Consider the following 19,106-nt stretch of genomic DNA (forward strand, 5'->3'; position numbering starts at 1 on the left):
CCTAGTCACCTGAGCATTTAAAATAACCTCCTAAGTTTCTCCACCTCACTTCTATCTCAACGTGGTTTTACTTCAATGACATATAATAACAGATTCAAAGGTCCCTTGGACAAGGCAGGTTGATCCCTGAATGTAACCATCTCTTTTCTTAATGAGCTTCTCAAAATATTGTGTTGTGTTGACAGGCTCATTGTCAAGGCTGATTCATAGAATTTCAGAGTTGAAAGGAAACCCAGTGACCATTTAATTCAAATTACAGAAAAATGGGTGACTGGCTTCAAGGGGACTCAGAGGAGACCCAAAGAGGGGGTTCTTGGGATAAAGGGATGGAAAGACAGTCTGGGGGAGGAGGAATGAGGAGGAAGGAGGAAAAGAAAAGGGAGGCCTGAATGTTTGGTAGTGCAAGACTGCAATGTTCAGGTTGTGTGCCTTCCCTGAGGACACAACTATTTCAAGGGAAAGGCATTAAATTAAATCACATGGTAAGAAAAATCATAATAGCCCCACCCTCCCCCCCAATATAACGAGGCTATATTCTCTCATAAATAGACACAGCATGAGTGAGAAGAGGAGGGATGTGTAAGGACTGCACTTAAAGGATAATCTTGTAGGAAAAGTGTGGGGCTGGGTTCCATGTGGAGGGGCAGCTTACTCTTGTGATGTTCCAGAAAAACTGACATCTTCTCAGTGGGCCTGTTTCCTGCTATGTATGGGGTGTGTTGGATACATTGTTGCACGAGTTCTCCATTGATCTTGCTCTGGCTGATAGTCATTTGCTCTGAGTTGGGTCTTGACCTGATGGCTATGTACATGTACATACGGGCATAAATACACATATGTGCATATGTGTGTACATACATATATGTATTCACACTCCATAAACGTATGTATGAATATAATATTTCCTCCATCTATCCTAATACTGGGAAAACTCTCAAGGGTTACAAATATCTTTCCATGCAGGAATGGAAACAGTTCACCTTTAGGAAATCCCCTATTATTTCTCTTTCCTGTTAAGTTTTCATGCTTCTCTTGATCCTTGTATTTAAATGTCACATTTTCTATTCAGCTTTGGTCTTTTCATCAAAAATGCTTGAAAGGCTTCTATTTCACTGAATATGTATTTTTCTCCCTGAAATATTATACTCACTTTTGCTGGGTAAGTGATTCTGGGTTTGAATTCTAGAGTTCCTTTGACCTCTGGACTATTCTGTTCCAGTATTGTGGAAATACAGTCAGGTCAATAAGAGGTCTAGCAGCTTGTACATTATAGTACCTCTGCTAACTCTGGTGTTATTAATATTGTATTTCCACAATACTCGAATTGTTTCTTTCTCACTGCTTGCAGTGGTTTTTTCCCTGATCTGGGCCCTCTGTAATTTGACCACAATATTCCAACAAGTTTTCCTTCTGAGATCTCTTTGAGGAGGTGATGGGTAGATTCTTTCAATATGCATTTTACCCTCTGGTTCTACAATATCAGGGTAGTTCTCCTTGATAATTTCTTGAAAGATGATGTCTAGACTCTTCCTTTGATCATGGATTTCAGGTAGTCCAATCACTTTTATATTATCTCTCCAGGATCTGTTTAACAGGTTGTTTGTTTTTCCAATGAGATATTTCACATTATTTACTATTTTTGCATTCTTTTGGTTTTGTTTTATATTTTCTTGATTTTTCATAATGTTATTAGCTTTCATCTGTTCCATTCTAATTTTTCAAGAATTATTTTCTTCAGGGAGATTTTGGACGTCCTTTTCCATTTGATCAATTCTGGTTTTTCAGGCAATCTTTCTTCATTTCCTTTTGGATGCCTTTTGCCATTTGTGCATTTTTAGGTATTATTTTCTTTAGTATTATTGGGGGCATGGTCTCCTTTGGCAAGCTGTTGACTCATTTTACATGATTTTCCTCCATTTTTCTCAATACTCTTCCCAATTTTTCCTCTACTTCCCTTACGTGATTGTCAAAATCTTTTTGAGGTCTTGCAGGGCCTGTGACCAATTTATATTTTTCTTGCAGGCTTTGGACGTAGGAGTTTTGACTTTGTTGTCTTCATCTGGTTGTACGTTTTGATCTTCTTTGTTACAAAAGTAGGATTCTGTGCTTTTTGATTTTGTTACTACATTACTCCAGTTATAAGATTTACTTTTTTGCTTACTTTGTAGGTATATTCTTTTTACATGCTGATTCCCTTTACTACTACTACTACTACTACTACTACTACTACTACTAATACTACTACTACTACTACTATTACTAGTACTACTACTATTAATATTACTACTACTACTATGACTTCTACTACTATTACTACTACTACTTCTACTATTACTACTTCTACTACTATTACTACTACTACTGCTGCGGCTATTGCTGCTGCTGCTGCTACATCAGCTAGCATTTATATAGAGCATAAAGATTTGGAAGCACTTTTTGCATGTGAAATCATGGATCTTTTCAACATCTTTGTATGTTGGGGCATACTATTTCATTTCTGCAGATGAGCAACGTTAGACTAAGAAAGTTTAAGTGCCTTCATTGTGGTCACATCAATAATTGTCTGGGGAAGGATTTTGTACTCAAGTCATACTGACTCCAAATCTATCTCCCCATAAACTGCATCATCTCATGCTACCATTTATAGGTTTACTTTCCTTACAGATTTCCTCCTTTAACCACTCTTCCCTCCATGTTCTCTATTTCCTTTATGGGTTGATTCACTTTACTTTTTCAGCTTTTAAAAACTTGACAGTCACACCTAACTATTTTCTCTGAATTCTCCAAGCAGCAGAGAGCAGGCTCATCCAATTTTTCTCTTTCTTCTATTGTTACCATTGTCTTTCACTTTCTTTTTCTTATGTGATGTACTTTCTGCCTTTCCCTGAGTATTTTTCCTCCCCTTAGACACTTTTTCCCGAATGCTTCTCCAGCTGGAGACCTCATTGGATGGAGTCTACCTCTTCTTCCATCATCTCAAGTCAATCTTCAATTTTTCCTCCAATTTTCCTAAATTTAACCTCCCCAAATTCAGTCTCTGGCCTTCTTCACCCATCTATCTAAAGTCTTCCCTGTCTTCTTTTTATTCCTTTTATCTTTTTTATTTGCTAGTCTTTTCTGTCCTGCTCCATTGGAAGCTGGGTTCCTGGGGTTGTTGTGGTCACCATATTCCAGTTTATTCGTTGGAAATATTGTTTCCCATACCACTTGCTGCATCTGGAGAAACTCTTGAGTCATGCTCTCTAGAAAATGCTGCTGCTCTTAGATCAGTAACTGTCAAAGTGTTCCTGATTCAATTAGCAGACCTCTCACATGACCTGGGATTTTTCCTTCTCTCAGATGGAGGACATTGTATTTTCTTCCCATCTTCTGATTGCAGTAAAGGTTAGAATAACTCCCAAGCATTCTCATTAGTAGCAATTATTGTAGATGATGGAATGCATGCATACTGAAATGTTCAATGAAGTTTAACTAATACTATTTCTATTTACTAATGTGTAAAATCTTGCATTTGAAATTCTCCCAGAATTATCTACAGCATGACATGCTCAACCATATCTTCCTCCTTGTAACTGGACACCTGCTACACAAACCACCTGTACCGCCTCAACACTGGTCCTGTTCACAGAGGACAGGATGTTGACAGCACAGGGAGCCCAATATTTCAATGAAATGAACAGTATGAGGTAGTATAGAGTATATAGCAGTTTGCTCATTAACACACAGATGAACAACTGGAATAATGATGAAGAATATTAGTGTGGAAAAAGTTATTCAAAAGATTTTGGTATGGACTTGAGCTTTCCACACATGCCTCTCAGTTGAGAAATAAAATCCCAGAGACAAAACCACCATGAAGTGGCCCTTTCTCAGTTCACAAGCTTTTCAACTTGGTAGAGGGTTCACATCTACTGAAACTTATTCTAATTAACCACCAAGCCCTTTGAATTTCATCCTCAAAAGATTAAGCCATGTTATTATTAAATAATATGGTTAAAGAATTTTGAAAATGTCAAAGTGACCTATAAATGCAACTTCAATCAACCCTAGTGGTGTAAGGTAGGAACACCATAGGAGGAATTTTTTATAAACTATTGCATAATATTACACTGTAGAGGTAAAAATGGATCATTTATTTAAAATAGAAAAACAGGCTCTAAATACATTAACACCAAAGCAGGTTTTAATACCCATGAGTCAACCAAGCTAGGGCACCAGAACTTCCCTCACATCCCTCTCACAGTCTCCCCTATCCTTCTAACTTCCCCCCTACTCTCATCCCCAACCCTACCCCACCTCACCCCGCCACATACTGGAAGTTGTATTTGAGTCTAGCTGAGACCTAGGCCCCAGCTCTAGGGGAGCTCATGGTGGGGTCAAGAACTCACCCATCTGATGACCACCAAGGGTGTCCCACGTTGATGTCTGACGCACCTCAGATACACTGAGAGGGTGGAGGTGACTGTCACAACCACTCCCAACTGGAATGACTAAGGTCTTCCTGGACAAAAGGAAGGCTGTCCCAAACCAGGTGGGGAAACCTCCAGAAACCGAACCAGTCCTGCTGCTTGAGTGCTAAACTCCTGGTCCTCACAGGAGGGGAGTGGGACTCTCTAAGGCCACAAAAGCCCTCTCCCTGCTGAGAGGTGACTGGCCATGCCTTGTTCTTCCCCTGTAAATGGTGTGGTTATCCTCCTCCTCCTCCTCTTCCCACTCCTCCTGTCTTCCTGTTTTTCCTCCTTGCCATCTTTCTCTCCCTCATCTTTCTCTCCTCACCATATTCCTCTTCCCCCTTTTTTCCTCCACTTTTGCATCCTGTCCTCCTCTTTTTTCGGTTCCTGCTTTCTCCTTTTGTTTCTTGTTCTTTTGCCTTCCTTTCCTTATCTTTTTCTTCTTTCTTCACCTTTCTGTGCCTCTTTTTTTCTTTTCTGCCTCTTCTTTTTCTCTTTTCTGCCTCTTCCTTTTTTTGGATTTTGCTTTCTCTTCCCCATCATTCTTTAGTTATAGCATGGAGCCTAGAACAGGTAAACAAGGACTAAGTAAGTGTTTTATCTGTATGTCTATTGAGATATCCCCATTCCACATCAATGACACTCAAGTCCCCACCAACCCTGGCTTCATCCATCATACCCACATACAAGAGTAGCACATGGATAAAAAATACTTATCTGAATACTCTTATTCAAGTTCATTTGAATGCATGATAATGGCTATGAGCAAAGTTAGAACCAAGTGACATATACCTCCTATCCCCAGTATAAGTGACTAGCCTCTAGCCAACAGTCTCTGGTCATTTGTGACCCTATTCACAAAATGTCAAAATAGAATTGGAGGGAGGAGACAGAGTAATCCAGACTGGAACACTCAGGACTCTATAATAAGAAGCTCACCTGCACAGGACATTGGCCAGCAGGACTTCTGTTCAGATACTCTGATGCTAAAGAGAATACAATTGATCCTTTGTTCTCTACCTTCCTACAAGTCTTTGAACTCTAGAGATAGGACTCAGGTTAAGCAAGGGAGTACCTCAGTGATTAAAGCCTGATGAAATTCACACAACATGGCCCTATTCTTCCTTCACCTGCCTTGTCCACAACTGGCTGTATCTGAAATCAATTGTTATTTAGTAGGGATGGCCTCTGGATACTAGTCTCTGTTGACAGCAGCAAAGGAATGGAGAGCAGGGTGACTCAATGTTCAGTCACCAGTTTCCTATGAAAGACTCGTTAAAAATTCGTGTAATCTCCAAAGGAAACTAGGACCTCTCAAACCAGCCATTTAGTCTGAATTTCACCCTTTCTAAAGGAACCAATGCAGGCTTGCTTTAAAGAGGTGGCTTCCCTAGGACACTCATGTTTGCTCACAATCATATTAATTTCACATTCTTCACAAACTGGAATCAAGGACAAAGTATTTCTGAATGATGCTAATCCAACAAACAAACAAATAAGAAAAGAGGATTTAATTTATGAAAGTTCACTTTACCAAAAATAAGTTACCATTGATATAGGACTTAAAAGTTTGCAAACCACACTGTATCTCATCTGATGTTCATCAGAGCCCTGTGAGGTAGGTGCGGTTATTGTCTCTGTTTTAAACACCAAGAAACTGAAGTGAAGTGATTTGTCTAGGGTAACTCATTTAGTAAATGTCTGAGGCAGCATTTGAACTCAGATCTTTCTGGCTCTAGGCTCAGCACCCTTACCCTTGGGGCAACCTTGCTACCATGCCTTCAGTTCCAGAAAAGCAGCTCTGGATTTTGACAATATCCTCACATGTTATTTATCCTCTTTCCTCCATTTTTCGGACCCTTCTCCCTGCTCTAACCTAGTCTTATCATATCAAAATTTTCCAGGTCTCTGTCCCATTCACATCCTTCCCTATTCCCCTAAGGGACAACCAGAAATCAGAGAAACTCAACTAAGCTCCAAGTGTTAATGTATTCACCCCTTCCCCAGACAAGCTTGCATATTAACAGGGTCTTCCAGAAACAAAATCCACTTACCTTAGGGAATCAATTGTAGAGAGTTTTCGGCTCCACACAAAGAAAGGAATGTCCAATAATGAAGGCTGTCCAAAATGCAATGGGATTGGTCAGTTCATTCTGGGTGCTCTTCACCATCCTGGGGATCTTCAAAGATTTGAGATAAGCATTGATTGGGGGTATTGAGTTGTCTTTATTTTTTTTTTTTCATTAGTACCCAGTCTCTTTTTTGGGATGCAAAGAGTGCCATTTTTCGTACAGATTACGGTCAGATAACCAAAATAGACGTACACTGAAAAACAGGAGGACTCTTGCCCACAGTTCCCAGGTGTGGGGGAAGCCAGGTGTGGCTTAGCTCTCACTGTCACTGTCTCCAAGAGTGTGCTTGTCAAAAAGACATTTCTCCTTGCCAGAATTTGGTGTTCCCATTTTGCACACGTTGGTTACTGTGATCACCCACTTGTTTGATGGGCTTTACCTGTTCATCCAGGTAGTGAGTTTGGATGAAATCACATAAACGGGGCCATTCTTGTCAGTTTGCAGCTTGTCCAATTCCAGTAACGACTGATTGACATTTTTTCCCCAGGTCAGAACACACTCCATTGCATTCAACCCATTTTTCCAGTCTTCTAGGGCCGGTTTCTTGATTTCTTGCAGGAAGATGTGGCTGCAGGCTTGCTTCTGGAGTTTCATCAGCTTCCCAGCATGCTCCCTCTCCTCGTGGGACTGGTGGAGAAAGTACTTGGCAAAGTTCTTCAACGCTACATTATCTTGGTCAAAGTAGTAAGACATGGACATGTAGACATAGGAAGCATAGAGCTACAGGTTGCTGTAGCGATTGATGGAGGCCTCTAAGTCCTGGCGGTAGTTCTGCTGCACCTGAGAGGGGTTCGATGTGGTCATGTCAGTGGTGGAGAGTGTGCAGAGGTTGGGGCTGAGGCTGTGGAGGTGCTGGGGGCAGCAGAGGTGGGGCCGGGGTAGGTAGTGACTTGAGCTGCGTCTGCTGAGTGAACTGGGGGACAGAGGAAGTGTTAGTTAGTGGAGGTGAAGGTTGAGAGGTGCCTAAGGGCCGCTCTGGCCAGGAATCTGAGCAGCGGGTTCCGTACAAGCCCTGTTGAAGAAGTACACCTCAGCAACTCCCCTTCCTTTCCCTTCTGGCCCATTGGGAATATGGTTGAAGAGTCTCTTTGCTGATGAGTTATATGAACTATTTCGGAGGAACTTTGGGTTTACCTTCCAATAATGATTGTGTGACTCTGGAAAAAGACAAGCTTGAAATCGTTTAGCTGGCCAACAGGAGCATGGATTTTGAATTGAGGGATCTTGCAGCATGTCTTGAACCTCACAGGACATTGGAAGCCATGCATTTAGGCTTAAGCCAATCCTTGGTGTAAAGCTTTAGAAATGGCTGATATTGTTTCTGTGATTAAATGCCTGTTCTAGATAAAACTTAATACTTAGGAAAACAGATAAAAATTCAGTTGTTAGGGTGTTAGCACAATAGCTAACCCTGGAAAATAGCATTGTTGCAGTCAATATGAAAGCAAGACTTGCATGAACAGGTGTATTTAGTTGCAAAGAGTCTCTCTGGAATCTGTTTCCATTTGGAGCAGGAGGATACCTTTGGAAGAGGGATTCTTTTTTTACAGTGACGTTCCTGGAAGTGGGGATTTTTACAAGGATGCTCTTGGAAGAAGGTTTTCTTTTGGTTTGTGTGCTTTTCTTGGTGGTTTTTTTTTGTTTTTTTGTTTTTTTTTAAGGAATGCTAAGTTCTAAACTCAGGGAAAATATTTTAATTCAACATTTGGTGTAATGGAAGGGAGAAAAGAGAGAAAGGGAGCGAGAAACACTTTGGAGATCATATAGTAAAAAGGTAGTAAACGTTGAATTTGCTTATAAAATGGAACCTCGGAAACACTAACAAATAAGAGCTTCAGGAGACCTTTCACTGAGTAATCTCTTCTCATCTATCTTCTTTGTGTTCCAGGCACATTGGCAATGTCCTCTGCCTGGAGGAGCCTGGAGAGTCTGCTGGCAACCTTGCTGTTCCTGGCATCAGGAGAGGGTGCAGGGACTATACTCAGGGAGATGTTTTGGCTTCTTATTTTCAGTCTCCCTCTAGTCCCTCGGTTTCACCGAGGGGTGGAAGTAGCCTGTGGCAACCTGCTCTGTGTAAATGCCATCCAGGGTTTTCACTTCTCAGACCCCAGTGTAAGACTTGGACTTGTGATCCTGGTAGCCCAATTCACTGAAGGTTGGAGACTGGCCCCAGCTGACAGTACTCTCATCTGCAGCCAGGAGAATACCACTCTTCCCACAAGCTAAGCTTCTAATGGTCTAGCCACAGAGGTACTGAAGAGCTTTGGGATACATGGTGCACTCCTGAGAAGTGTTGATAGCTCCCCAGAAAAACAGGCCACCAACTTCATTGAAGGTGAAGGATCAGGTGTAGCTGGTATAGATGGTACAGATTTGCCTGGCTCCAGGACCTGGGAAATCAAAGAGCTTCAGCAGTTGAGGGATCATCTCATCCTTCTGTCCTGCATGGCCCAGCCAGGCATCCCCTCGAAACCCTCAAGAGAAAGCACCTGTCTGAGAATCCAAAACAGCGTGTGATTGGAGCCATAGGCAACATCTCAGAAAACGAAATTGGTGACTGGCAAAATCTGTCCATTTTTTTGTCTTTTCAATGAAAATGGCATCTCAACAAGGGACCAGCTCATAGTCATATTCTGTCCTCTGAGGTCAGGCATGAATTTCCCTTTGGAATTGTGTCCTAGCTGACCATACTGAGAGCACCCAAAGGGTAGAGGTTTCCTTTGCAATCCATTCTCATGCTGAATTCAACCCCACAAGTCTTTTTGGTATTTGGCTGGTCATTGGACATTATCAGTGCAGGGCTGGGGATGGCATTGGTCTGATTGCCAAGGCCAAGTTTTCACATCTTGTTCTCTCTAAATGCAAACCCAGAGCCAGTTTCTGTCAAAGTTAGAATTTGGTTCTTCCCACAGCCAGCAGATACCATCACTTCCTTGCTGAGGACTTCCATGAGTTTGGGGACTTCCATTCTCTTGGTATCACCATGTCCCAGCTGCCCCTTCTCATTTCGATCCGAGCTCCACAGCTCTCTTTCTGTGGTGATGAGGAGACTGTGACCAGAACAGGGGTCAGAGACCACCATCCAAACCTGGATTCTGGACAGTAATTTCTGTGTGGCCCCCACAAGTTCTGCCTCAGAGTTCTGTAAGCAGCTTGCTGTTTAGTCACTTCCTTCTGACCAGTGTGGTCCCAGTTGCTCACCCCCAAAATCAAAAGCTGCCCTCTGTACTTAGAACCTTCAGAATTGGGGAGGAGATGATGGGGAGGATGAAAAAGCTTTGGTCCCCTGTACCTCTGCCCCGGCCCCACAGTCATGAACCTCTCCTTGTTGTGATGTGGATCTGTGGTGACACAGCAGGATTTTTACAAGGATGCTGAAGATTCTTGGAGGAGGAGGTTAAAGCAGGGGAAGAGAGTGACATGGCGTTTGCCATCCCAACAGAAGTCTCCTCGATTTTATGACCTGTGAGAATCCTCCTCTCCTCTTGCTGAGGCCAGGAGAATAACACCCAGGCAGTGAACTGACTCAGTTCCCAGAGGTCCCCCATGCCTGATGACCCTAGCTTGAGACGTGGTTGTACCACCTTCCTTCTGTCCAGGAACACCCCGCCACCCCAGTTGGGAGTAGTGGAGATAGAAGCCCCAGTCCCTCCGTGCATATGAGGTGATCAACAAAGGTGAGCCAGACAGCAAGGTAAGCCCCCTTTAGTGGTCAGCAGAGGAGCAAGTTATTACCCTTCCATGTTCCCCTGCAGCTGAGGGTTGAGACGGGGCTAGACTCATAGCCTTCAGTACCTGCAGATTGAGAGAAGCTTTGGTCTTTTCCCTTGGGACATGGGCATTGAAAGGTCTTGGTGTTAATGTGTTTTCCTGGATTTACCCTATTACCTAGCTCTTTCAATTCCTAGATTATTTATACACCTATCCATATCTATATCCATATCCCTATCTACTTCTAATCTATATCTGTATCGCTATCTTCATATCTATATTCATATCCACATCTATTATGTGTTCTTATCAATATACCTGTCTAATCTCCATATATTTCTATTTCCATATCTATAGCCAATCTGTATCAGTACCTATATTTATCTATACTTATATTCATGTCCATATCTATGTCTTATCTCTATCTTTACCTATGGAGGTATATTAGGTTATGTATATTCATATCCATATTTATATCTGAGTCCCTATCTATATCCCTGTCTACTCTGTACATGTTCCTATTTCCATATCCATAACTATATCACATCTCTATCTGTATCTATGTTCGTATCTATATCCATATCTGTATCTGCATTTATCTATATTATATTTCTATGTGTATCTACATCCATGTCCATATATTCATATCCGTATGCATATCTAATTTGTATCTGAAGTGTATAGCTATATTCATGTCCTTATCTATATCTAAATGTATATCCACACATTAACATATATACATACACAAATATGTATGTCTGCTACATGTATGTGCATATTTTCTCTCCATTGATTTAAATTCTTAACCTTAATTCAAGGACAACACAAGAGATTTTGAAGTAATGACAAAAATTTTCCCAACTGATGCGTTATTCTTCAGTTAGATATTTGATCATAATATCCCCTTCCCCTCACACTGTAGGCCCACATAGCCTTTTTAAAAGCAGCAGTGAAAGTCATGTATTATATCATGTTTCTTTTCTCTCATTCACATAAATATTCAGTTGCTAAACTCAGCTCACTCTGTCAGGTGGGGTTCTCCCAGGAGAGAGTATCAGAAATGATCCCATTTCATTCTTAAAAAATATCCTAAAGTGACATGAGCGGAGGTTGCTTTTATTTAAAAATCTGTATTAAGTTCTCAGTTACGAACCAAGAAGGGATATTTATTGAAACATATAATGTTTTCATCCTAACTTGTATAAAGCAGTCTTTGTGTTCCTGTGTATGCATCTTTAGTTCAAGAGTTTACCTGACTAAAGATTTTTTTCCCTTTCCGCATATTAATAGATGAATATAAATACTTCTCTCTATCCATTTCTGGCAAAAGGGGGAGAAAACAACCAAAATCACTGTGCTTTTTTAGTTTGCTTTGTAAAAGAGATCTTTCCTTCTTTTCTGATAAAACTACTTTTCTATTAAATGAGGGGAACTAGGTGGCAGCTGGTCTGGAGTCAAGACTATTTAAGTTCAAACCTGGCCCCTAGCACTTTACTGGTGTGTCCTGGGCAAGTCACAGTAAAATGAAAATAATAGTACCTGTCTCCTACAGTTGTTGTGAGGATCCAAGCAAATATCAGTTAAGAAATTAGCACAGTGTCTAACACATAGTGGTGCTTAATCCAAAGTGTGAGGAAATGAAAGGATGATTTCTCATACACACTCACAAAAATATTTTCTAGAATTCATTACAGGTAGATAAATTCATTGCCAAGTACTGAAGGAATGAATACCATATGTGTGTATGTATGCATACATATATTGAAATGCTTTAATATTTCTATTATTTTAGTCAGAAAAATCTTGTATTAGTATAAGGTATATGTATATGAATATATTACAAAAATGTTACTCATTATTTGACTATTCATTATTTGAGGCCTCAAAGTCATGAGGCTGCATTTTGTTTCAGCCTGGGTTTGCTTGATGGTAGCTGATTAGGCAATGCCCAGTGAGAAAACTTCTACCAATCAGCGGATCAGCAATTATCTTGCAATTTATGGTCATAGAATATTGCCCAGAGGATTGGAAGGTGAAGTTAACTTTCTAGTGCGTTTTACTGGCAGAATCTGAACTCAGATTTTTTTGCTCCAGAGACCAGTCTGTTATACTGCCTCCCCTGGAAGTTCCTGAAGGAAGCCACAATTGTAACATGAATATATACCCATGAATTCAACACTTTTAATATAGATGCCTCCATTCCTACTTAACGCTAACATATTTCGAAGACCATCCTTTTTTGTCTTTGTCTCATCTGGGACCCTAGACAAGTCATTTTTGCCTGAATTACCTTAACTGTGAAATGGGGATGATAATAGCAGTTATCTCCCGCAGTTGGGGGAATCACATGAAGTCATTGTCAATTGGTCATAAAGTTCTTAGCCTTGTGCCTGGCACATCGTGAATTGCTACATAAGTGGGACTTATAATTATCATCACTATTGTTATTATTTCTACATACAGGAAAAGAACCAAGCCCACCATGAGACTGTTGCAAGCTTCAGGGAGTTTCCTATCTGCCATTAGCACTTATGCCACTAGGGGTCAGCAGTGGGTCTAATGCTAGAAAGACCCTCAGACCTAGAGGCACATACACTGAACTGAAAGCACTTTGAGTCCCGTTCTTATCTGTAGGAGACCAAGGGCTAACCCTCAAATTTCATCCCAGTAAAGTTGGCTTCAAATGTGTCCAGTTTGTGTATGGTCAGTTTGTCATTTCTTTGCAGTCCCCTCCAACTTACTATAAGAGCCATCCATTTAGGATTTGTTGCTAATAAGTGGGGAAGTGTCCCTGAATGCCAGTTCAGCTGTTTTTCTCTTTTAATAAACGAGTGCTTTTCACCACTACCATGTGATGGCACACTTTGATAAAGAAATGGAGGCTCTTTGGAGTAACATATTTATCTCCTCCACAGTCACTCATCCTTGAGTCCCACCTCCTGAAGCACCTTTTGACATGTAACACAGTCAGAAGCACCTTCTCCTTCATGCAGAGAAACACTGATGAATAAGCAGAGATTCCTCAGTATTCTCCAGAAAAACTCTCAAATTTTCCATCTCACTCCTGCAAGTATTTCAACAACACAATTTTGTGATGCTCCATTGTCAGGAATTATAGAAAATCAAAAACTAATCACCTGAGCATTTAAGTTAACCTCCTAAGTTTCTCCACCTCACTTCTCTGACAATGTGCTTTTGGTTCAATGACATAGAGTAACAGACTCAAAAGTCCCTGGGACAAGGCAGGTTGATCCCTGAAAGTGACCCTTGCTTCCCTTAATGAACTTCTCAACATATTGTGTTGACAGGCTGATTGTCATGAGCAGTTATTGTCAAGCGAGCATCAGAGAATTTCAGAGTTGAAAAGAAATCCAGTGACCACTTAATTCAAACGACATACTTGATAAAGGATGAGCATTGCAACTTAACTATCAGCCTCTGGTTCAAGACCTTCAATAAGACCTTCCACTACTTCCAGTGGCAGCCATTCCACTTCTGGAGAGCTCTAAATGCTTGAGCATTTTGCTTTAGATCAACCTCAAATTTAGGCTTAATGTATACATTATTCCCAGATCTGCCCTTGGGGTCAAACAGGACAAATCTAATTTCTCTTCCATAGGTTGGGCCTCTCAAGTACTTAGAGTTATTCTGTTACTCCTTGGTCCTATCTTGCCAGGAGAAACAATGTAACCACTTGTTCAACCAATGTCAAGCTGGCCTGTGCTCCAAGCTCTTTATTATGGAAATTAACCATGTCTGGATACTGTCCTGCCCATCAACGTCCTTCTGAAATTTGGGGCTCAGAACGAACGCTAGAGTGTGATTGGGCTTTGACCACAGGACGATCACCTCCTTATTCCAGAAGCTTTAACTCTCCTGACATTGCAAGTTCACTAATACTCTCAGATCTTTTTCCAAGGAAACTGCTGATTATAGAGGACCTCAAAACTTTATTTCTCACACACAAGTGTTAGACTTACAATGTTTAATCTTATTAGATTTAGCACAATATTCGAAGTCATTCAAGATCTTTTCCATTCTTTTTTTCTTTTAAAAAAAATCAAGATAGTACTTGTTCTTCTCCAGGCCTTCCTTTGCTAAACAGTCTCGTGAATATCACCAGAAGAGGGTCATCAATCTCACCGAGCACTTCCATCTGTGCCCAGGGATGTCATTTTCTTAGGCTCCATGACTGGAATTCATCAAGGACATCTCTGATCTCCTCACTTAATTTGCTAATGAAATAAATTTATATGAATTCATGAATATATAGTATATATTTTCTGAAAGGCCTCTATTTCATTGAATATATATTCTCCCCCTTGAAATAGTATACTCCGTTTTGCTGGGTAGGTGAGTTTGAAGCCTAGAGTTCCTTTGACCTCTGGAATATCCTATTCCAGTATTGTGGAAATATAATCAGGACAACACAAGATCTGGCAAGTTGCACATTATATCATCTCTGCTGACTCTTCTGTTTTCCTGTTTGTATTTCCACAATACACAAATTATTTCTTTCTTACAGCTTGCAGTATTTTTTCCTTGACCTGGGAAGTCTGAAATTTGACTACAACATTTCTAGGAGTTTTTCTTTTGGAACCTCGTTCAGAAGGTGATGTGAAGATTCTTTCAATATCTATTTTACCCTCTGGCTCTAGAATACCAGGGCAGTTCTCCTTGATAATTTCTTGAAAGATGGTGTCTAGGTTCTTTTTCTCATCATGGCTTTCAGGCACTCTAAAAAATTTCAAATTGTCTCTCCTGGATGTATTTTTTGTTTTTCCAGTGAGATATTTCACATTGTTTTCTACTTTTTCATTCTTTTGATTTTATTTTACAATTTCATGACATTTTATAAAGTCATTAGCTTCCATCTGCTCCATTCTAATTTTTAAGGAATTATTTTCGTGAGGGAGCTTTTGGACCTCCTTTTCCACATGGCCAACACTGGTTTTTCAGGCAGTCTTCTCTTCATTTGTTTTTTGGATGTCTTTTGACATTTGAGTGTTTTAAGGTGTTATTTTCTTCAGTATCTTTTTGGGTGGGGTTTCTTTTAGGAAGCTATTGACTCATTTTACATGATTTTCTTACATCATGAACAATTCTCTTCCCAATTCTTCCTCTACTTCTCTTACTTGATTTTCAAAATCCTTTCTGAGGTCGTCCAGGACCTGTGACCAATTCCTGTTTTTCTTGCAGGCTTTGGAAGTAGGAGTTTTGACTTTGTCATCTTCTGGTTGTGTGTTTGATCTTCCTTGTTACAGAGTGAGACTCTGTCCTTCTGGGTTTTATTACTGCATCACTCCAGTTATAAGGTTCACTTTTTTGCTGACTTTATAGGCTTATTCCTTTTACATGTTTATTCCCTTTCTACCTTCTACTGACTGCTGCTGCTACTACTACTATTGCTACTACTACTACTACTACCACTACTACTACTACTACTATTACTACCACCACCACTACCACTACTACTACTACTACTACTACTACTCCTACTACTACAGCTAGTATTAATATAGAGCACTAAGATTTGCATGCACTTTACATATGTTAAATCATTCGATCCTTTCTACATCTCTGTAAGGTAGGAGCTATTATTTTGCTTTTTCAAATGAGGAAATTGGGACAAAGAAAGTTTAACTGAGTTGATGATGGGCAGGTCACCAATCATTTGCTGGGGCAGGATTTGTACTCAGGTCCTACTGACTCCAAATCTAGTACCCTATCCACTCTATCACCTCATCCCATCCTTCATAGGCTTTCTTTCTTACAGATTTACTTCATTTACACGTCTTCACTCCATGTTCTCTATTTCCTTTAGGGTTTGATTCACTTTACGTTTTGACCTCTTAAAAACTTGATAGGCCTACCAAACTCTTTTCTCTGAGTTGTCTAAGCAGCAGATAGGCAGACTTATCTAATTTTTCTCTTTCCTCTATCCTTACCAATATGTTTCATTTTCCTTTTCTTCTTTGCTATAACTTCTGCATTTTCTTGAGTTTTCTTCCTCCCTTCCAAGATTTTTTTCTGGATTCTTCTTCATCTAGAGGTCTCATAAAATGGAGTCCACTTCTTCTTCCATCAGCTCAAGTCAGTCTTCAATTGTTACTCAAATTTTCCTAAATTTCTCTACCCCAAATCCAGTCTCTGCCCTTCTTCACTCATTCTTGTAAAGTCTTCTCTATCCTTTTATTCAATTTTTTTTTCATTTTCTAGGCTTTTCTGATGTGCTCCTTCAGGATCATGGTGTTGTTGTGATCACGATATTCCAGATTGTTGGGTGGAAAGGTTGTTTGCCATCACCACTTGCTGCACCTAGAGTAACTCCTCAGTTATGCTCTCTAAAGAATGCTGCTGCTCCTAAATCTAGAATTGTCAAGGTGATTCTGATTCAATTAGCAGACCTTTCATGTGACCTGGGATTTTTACTTCTTCTGGAAGGATTCATTGTATTTTCTTGCCATCTTCTGATTGCAGTAAAGGGTAGAATAACTCCCTAGCATTCTTATTAGTAGCAATTATTGTAGGTGATGGAATGCATACATCCCCAAATGTTTAATAAAGTTTAACTAATACTATTTTTATTGACTGATATGTCTCAGCTTGCATTTGACATTCTCCTTCAAATGTCTGCACCATGACTTGGTCAACCCATCTTCCTCCTAGTGATTGGATACCTGCAATGCAAATCAGCAGACCAGCCCCAGCACTGGCCCTCTTTACAGAAGACAGGATCTGCAAAGCACAGGGAGCCCAATATTTAAATGAAATGAACAATATTATATGAACAACTTGCATGTTGACACACAGTACAACAACTATTATAATGAAGAATATTCGTATGAAAAAAACTACTCACACCATTTTGACTATGGACTAGATCTTTTCACACATTCTTATCAATTTTGAAATAAAATCCCAGAGACAAAACCTCACCATGAAGTGCCACTTAGCAGCTCACAAGATCTTCTACTTGATTGAGGGTTCAAATCTACTGAAATTCATTCTAATGAACCCCCAGACCCTTTGAGTTTCTTCCTGAAAAGATTAAGCAATGTTTACTATTGAATAATATCTGCAAAAGATTTTGAACATTTCAAAGGTACTTATAAATGTAACTTCATTCAACACAAGTAGGGTAAGGGAGGGACAGTATGTGAGTTAGTTTTTCTAATCACTTGTATAACATTGCACTGTAGAGGTGATAATGGATCATTTCTTTCAAATAGAAAAACAAGGTATGAAGATATTAACACCAAATCAGGTTTCAATGCCCATAAGTCAACCAAGCTAGGACTCCAGAACTTCCCTCATATCCCCCTCACATATCTCCCTTATCCCTTCTAACTTTCCTGCTACTCTCATCACCAAGCTTCCCCACCTCCCCCATGTACTGAAAGTTGTTTGTGAGTCTAGCTGAGACCTAGGCCCCAGCTCTAGGGGAGCTCATGGTGGGGTCAATAACTCACCCATCTGATGACCACCAAGGGTGTCCCACGTTGATGTCTGACGCACCTCAGATACACTGAGAGGGCAGAGGCGACTGTCACAACCACTCCCAACTGGAATGACTAAGGTCTTCCTGGACAAAAGGAAGGCTGTCCCAAGCCAGGTGGGGAAACCTCCAGAAACCAAATCAGTCCTGCTGCTTGAGTGCTAAACTCCTGGTCCCAACAGGAGAGGAGGGGGCTCTCAAAGGCCACAAACCCCTCCCCCCTGCTGGGAGGTTACTGGCCATGCCTTCTTCTTCCCCTGGAGATAGTGTGGTTGTCCTCCTCCTCCTCCTCTTCCTTATCCTCCTGTCTTCCTGCTTTTACTCCTCCATGGCCTCCTCTCCCTCATCTTTCTCTCTTCACCATATTCCTCTTCTTCTTCTCCCTTTTCTCCTCCACTTTTGCATCCTTTCCTCCTCTTTGCATTTTCGCCTCTCTCCTTCCTTTTCTTTATCTTTTGCCTTCTTTTCCTTATCTTCTTCTTTTGTGCCTCCTCCTTTTTTCGTTTCTGACTCGTCCTTTTTTCTTTTCTCCTTTCTCTTCCCCATGAGTCTTTAGTAACAGCATGGAGCCTAGCACAGGTAAACAAGAACTTTGTTTTATCCATGTCTGTATTGAGATGTCCCCATTCCCCATCAGTAACACTCAACTCCCCACCTAGTCACATGGATAAAAAAATGCTTACCTGAGTAGTCGTATTCCAGTGCAGTTGAATGGATGAGAATGGGTATTACCAAAGTTAGGACTAAGTGATACATACCCTCTAGCCCCAGTATAAGTGATTGGCCTCTAGCCAACAGTCTCTGCTCATTTGTGAACCTCTTCACAAAATATCAAAACATAACTGGAGGGAGCAGACAGATTAATCCAGACTGGAAAACTCAGGGCTCTGGATTGAGAAGCTCTCCTGTACAGGACATTGGTCAGCAGGACCCCTGTTAATATACCCTGAGACTAATTAAAAAAGCCATTGATTCCTTCGTCTCCACCTTCCTTCAAGCCTTTGAACCATAGAGATAGGACTCAGGTTAAGAAAGGGAGCAGCTCAGGGATTAAAGCCTGATGAAAGCCACACAACATGGCCCCATTCTTCCTTCATTTTACCAGTCCAGAACTGGCTGCATCTGATATCACTTGTTAGTTGGAATGGCCTTCAGGTAATAGCCTCTGCTGACAGCAGCAAATGACTGGAGAGCATGTGACTCATTGTTCAGTTACCGTTTTCTTATCAAAGACCCCCTAAATTTTCCTGTAAACTCTAAAGGAAACTAGGACTTCACAAACCAGCCATATAGCACAAATTTCATCCTTTCTAA

At 40.7% G+C, this 19,106-nt stretch overlaps 1 pseudogene; it reads right to left on the reverse strand.

Annotated features, from left to right (window-relative positions):
- LOC140500459 (ferritin heavy chain-like) overlaps nt 1–19,106 on the reverse strand; it is a 28,762-nt pseudogene that overhangs the window by 8,473 nt on the left and 1,183 nt on the right.

This window comes from Notamacropus eugenii, chromosome 4 (genome assembly GCF_028372415.1).
Source record: "Notamacropus eugenii isolate mMacEug1 chromosome 4, mMacEug1.pri_v2, whole genome shotgun sequence".
Lineage (NCBI taxonomy): Eukaryota > Metazoa > Chordata > Mammalia > Diprotodontia > Macropodidae > Notamacropus > Notamacropus eugenii.